At 34.4% G+C, this 5,202-nt stretch overlaps 1 long non-coding RNA gene across 1 annotated transcript in view; it reads right to left on the bottom strand.

Moving 5' to 3' along the window:
* Nucleotides 1-5,202, bottom strand: part of LOC106884057 (uncharacterized) — a 31,189-nt gene that overhangs the window by 25,221 nt on the left and 766 nt on the right. The window lies entirely within an intron of this gene.

Genomic DNA, 5,202 nt, shown 5'->3' with positions numbered 1-5,202 from the left:
ATATATGTAAACACACACACATGTATGATTGTACATAAATATATGTGTTATATATAATATAGTGTTGGGTCTCATGGCGGCAATGACTGAGACTTTTGGCATTTAGTTATGTTTGATAAGAAGACCCCATCAAGCCAAGCAAAATCGCAGTCATGGCAGATATCAGTATTATGCAAATGGCACCCATGCTGGTGGCACATAAAAGCATTCCAGTGTCACGCAAATGGCACCTGTGCTGATGGCATGTAAAAACACCCATTACACTCTCAGAGTGATTGATGTTAGGAAGGGCATCCAGCCATAGAAAACTATCCCAAATCAGACTGGAGTCTTGTGCAGCCTTCTAGTGTGCCAGCTCAGCCAAACTGTCCAACCCATGCCAGCATGGACAATGGACGTTAAATGATGATGATGTATAATATATATGTAACCATTACCATTCCATTCAACACATCATGTCTCTAACACGACTAAGGTGTCTACACTGCATTTTATGTTCACCAGCACTGGTGGGTTTCCTTGTTCCTGACAAAACTAAAAAGTGTACTCTCTTCTTCCTGGTGTTGTCTCTATGTCTATTCCTCAACTTCTCACAAAACTATGAGAGAAGGGAGCCAGAAAAAGAAAAAAGGAGGATAACAGAGGGATAAAAGGAGACATACCAGAGAGACTGGAACAGAAGCATGAGAAAAAAGAGAATGAGGTAGTGATGATAGGCAACTACGTGATGATTTTAATGTTGTAAATATCTTTTATATCCTTTACATCCAAATCTCCAAATATTCAAGAGAATATAAAGAACGAAGAACTTTTAGACAACCAAAAACTAATGTAATGTCATTTTAATGTTTACTCCCTCCATATTATGCTTTGAATATTTTTCTTGTTATTGTTTTCTTTTGTATATTGTGATATCAACTTTAATGGTTTTGCGACAGCTTACCTATGTTTTCCTGACTTTACTCATTCATAATAAAATTCAAATAGTACCCATATCTGGTCTTCATCGATTAAAACACCCACCATGTGAATATGACAACATGAAAAGACAAAAAAAAAAAAAGAAGACTAAGGAAAAAATCTCATTCATGAAATGTGCACTTTACATGAAAGCTTACTCTCTCTCTCTCTCTCTCTCTCTCTCTCTCTCTCTCTCTCTCTCTCTACCCGCTACCACACATATTCACCCCCTACAGAATATAGATAAATAAATACATAAATAAATAAATAAAAGTAGGGAGGAAATTTATGTTTTGCTTCTCTTTCCTTATTATATTATAAAGAATTATTTATGAAAATCCTGCTTATTTGTGTCTTTTTCTTTCATATCTATTCGTTTGTTTGCCGCCCTCTCCCCAGATGCTTTCATTGTTGTCGTTTTGACTTAGTTCCAAGTGCTTTCAAAGACGTCAGTAGTGTTTATACGCTTGCACACGTGCCAAAAGTCGTAAGCTCATGAAGCATACATGAATACATGAAATACCTGGTGGGATGTGTAACCCGATTTTTTTTCAATAATCTAGTGCCATTGTTCTGCAAAGTTCCCGCCCGTAAGTTACATATGTCCATTCATGATTTAGTCCTCAAATGCAGTTTTTTAAAAATTTTTCTTTCTTATTTTACATGCATATATGTATGTATATATGCATACGTGTGTATGTGTCAATGTCCACGTGTATATATATATGATGGTCGTCTCTCTTAGTTCAAGAAAGTCAGTTCTGCAATTTCTTGCGACACGACCTACACAAATGATTTTTTAAAAATTTGTTTATAGTGATCAAATGTTATTGCTGTACATTATCGCACTCCCTTCATTAAATTGACATTGCTTGAACAGGTGCATAGTGTACCACATGTCAGTTCAAAGTGATCACAAACCAATGAGATGAAATATTTTGCTCAAGAACACAAGACACCACCTGGTCCATATATGTATATACATATTAAAGCTTCAAAATTATCCCAAAACTGTTACTCAGAGTTTCATGTGACCATTCAGACAGTTTTGATGAATACTATTCATTACAACTGACTGTAACAGTTTTGTGATAACTTTACAACTGTAATAAAAACATATGACTCTACCTTTGGTATTTGTGTACTATTTTTTACCACTTTGTTTTGCATTTATGTCCTTACTTGCATATATATATATATAAATATATATATATATTTGATTAGAGGATATGTGACCTCACGAAGGAATGGTGGCATCCAAGGTTCAATAACTAATATTTTGGGGGAATGAAATTCCCTTAAAAAAATAGGTACATATTAAGTATATAGTTTATATCCATTTAAAAGGAGAAAAGAAAATGGAGATAAGGAAGTTAATAATTGTTTATTATTAACAAATTGGTCGTCTTGGATAACATCAGTGGTGTGGAGAGGGGAGGCTGGTATGCATGGGCGACTGCTGGCCTTCCATAAACAACCTTGCCCAGACTTGTGCCTCAGAAGGTAACTTTCTAGATGCAAGCCCATAGTCTAGGTGCATTCCTCATATTATCTTCTACTTGTTTCAGTCATTAGACTGAGAATTCCATAGTTGGAATGGTGGAATTCACCTTGATGAATTTTAGTCAAATGAATAGACCCTAGTACTTGTTTTATCTTCTAAAGCCTAGTTCTTGTTCTATTCGTCTCTTTTGCCAAACCAATTAGGTATAGTGACATAAACACACCAATACTGGTTAAATGGTGGTGAGCAACCAACACAGACACTAGAGGTATATACACACACACACACACACACACACACACACACACACACACACACACACACACACACACACACACACACACACACACACATACACACACATATATATGACATCGTTCTTTCAGTTTCCATCTGACACATCCACTTGGTGGGCCTGGGGCTACAGTAGAATACACTTGCCCAAGGCGCCACACAGTGGGACTGAACCCAAAACCATGCTTCTTACCATGCTGCCATTATATAGATATAATATAGATTATATATAATATAGTATTATATAGATTATAATATAGATAATACTTATATATTGCAATATTCATAATATATGTATATATATATATATATATATATATATATATATATGCAGGGTGTGGTGAATAAACTGTTGTCTAAATTACGCAAAAATAGAAGTAACACGGACATCTCATTTTAACAGATATATTTACCAAAATTACATAAAAATATCTTGAAATACTAAAGAGTAAATTGTGTCTTTGTGCTGTTTTTTCTCACAGGTGGTGCCCAACTGACCCTACTACACTGTGTAATCGGCAAAATCAAATGCAAACAATGTGCATACACAAAATAGAAAATATAAAATGGCGACAATTTACCCATCGCATCCTACACACATATATATATACTGTTTTATTATTTTATTTGTTTCAGTCATTTGACTGTGGTCATGCTGGAGTACCACCTTTAGTCAAACAAATCAACCCCAGGACTTATTCTTTGTAAGCCTAGCACTTATTCTATCGGTCTCTTTTGCTGAACTGCTAGGGTTACATGGACGTAAACACATCAACATCAGTTGCCAAGCGATGGTGGGCGGACAAACACAGACACGAAAACATGCACACACACACACACACTCACACATATATAGAATGATCCACAAAGCTTTCCCAGTCAGAACCAAAGATAAAAAAAGTGTAACTTATACATGAGTGGTTATAATAAATCAATTGACTTACTTTATTTAATCAGCATCAGTTGGAAGAATGGTAAATGTGGCTTTGATGGAATTTGAACTGAGAATATAAAGGGCCATAACTAGGTACCACAAGCTATTTTCTCTGATGCCTTATCGATTTTGCCAGTTCACTGGCTTCCTATCAATCCTGTTATAGAATTCCTATAGCATTCCTCAAGAGAGATAGCTATAGTTGAATCTCATTTCAACTAAGGGTAAAATGTTAAAAAATAAATAATATAATTCTTCCTATTATAGGTACAAAACTTGAAATTTTGGGTTAGGGGTACATTGATTAAATCAACCCTCCCCCAGTAGTTGACTGGTACATCTTTTATAAACCCCAAAATGATGAGTGACAATGTTGACCTTGGCAGAATTTGAATTACAATGTAAAAAATGACGAAATGCAATTAAGCATTTTTCCTGCTATGTTAATGATTCTGCCATCTCACCACCTTATAAATAAATAATACAATGCAAAATAAAAAAGGGTCAGTTAGAAAATAGACGTAGGGAATTCAAGGTAGGGTTAGGAAGTGCTTCGTTCATATCTCATGAATTTGATTGCTTAACTCAGTATTATATTATAGCTTTTGTTAGATTTTTCTGTATTGTTTCCCAAGTGGATGAAAAGTGTAAATAGATCCAGGTAGAGCTTGAAATTGGAGCTATGATATGCAATGTTTAATAGTTTAACAAATGAGTCACATTTTATTAAATGCTGAAGCTGTTTAGAGATATGATTCTGTCGCGATGTCAAGCTGAATGGATTTAATAAGAGGAGATTTTTATTAGGTAAATTTACTGTGCGATGCAACAAGCACATATAGATTTTAATGAAAAGTGTCATGCCTGTTTCTTCTTTTCGTTTCCACCATGCAAGTAAAGCTGTGATGAAGAATGCAAGGGAAACAACTGTTGCCGGCTTTAACTCAAACATTTTTCTCTCCCACAATGAATGAAATTCTTCCTAAGTATTTCACAAATAAATAAAGTAATGAAACTGGATATATATATATCACCTGTAACTCAGCACCTCAGCATAATTAGGTGATAATAGCTTATTTTCTCATCTTTATAACTCTTCTTCCAATACTTCACTTCCTCCTTTCGCTATTTTTCACTGATTTATTTTCAATTATTATTAAAATTTTCTTTTGTTATCTCTTCATTTATATATATTTCTTTGTTTCTTTTTAAATTCATTAATATTTTCTATTTTCCTTTCTTTTCTCTTTTTGTATTATGTTATTATATTTATTTATTTATTTTAATTTTTTTTACCCTTAGGAAATTTGTTATTTTCTCCTAATATAACGTATCTATGTATCTGTCTATCTGACTGTCTGTCATTATTTCTTTCCATACCTGGGTATGAATGTGAGTACATGTGTGTGTGTGCATGTGAATGTGTGTCTGTGTGTGTGTGTGCGTGTGTATCTCTGTGTGTGCAGACACGCACACACATGCACACACACACACACACACACACACACAC

Source organism: Octopus bimaculoides, chromosome 4, assembly GCF_001194135.2.
Source record: "Octopus bimaculoides isolate UCB-OBI-ISO-001 chromosome 4, ASM119413v2, whole genome shotgun sequence".
NCBI classification, from domain to species: Eukaryota; Metazoa; Mollusca; class Cephalopoda; order Octopoda; family Octopodidae; genus Octopus; species Octopus bimaculoides.
This window is presented reverse-complemented; position numbering and strand designations above follow the sequence as displayed.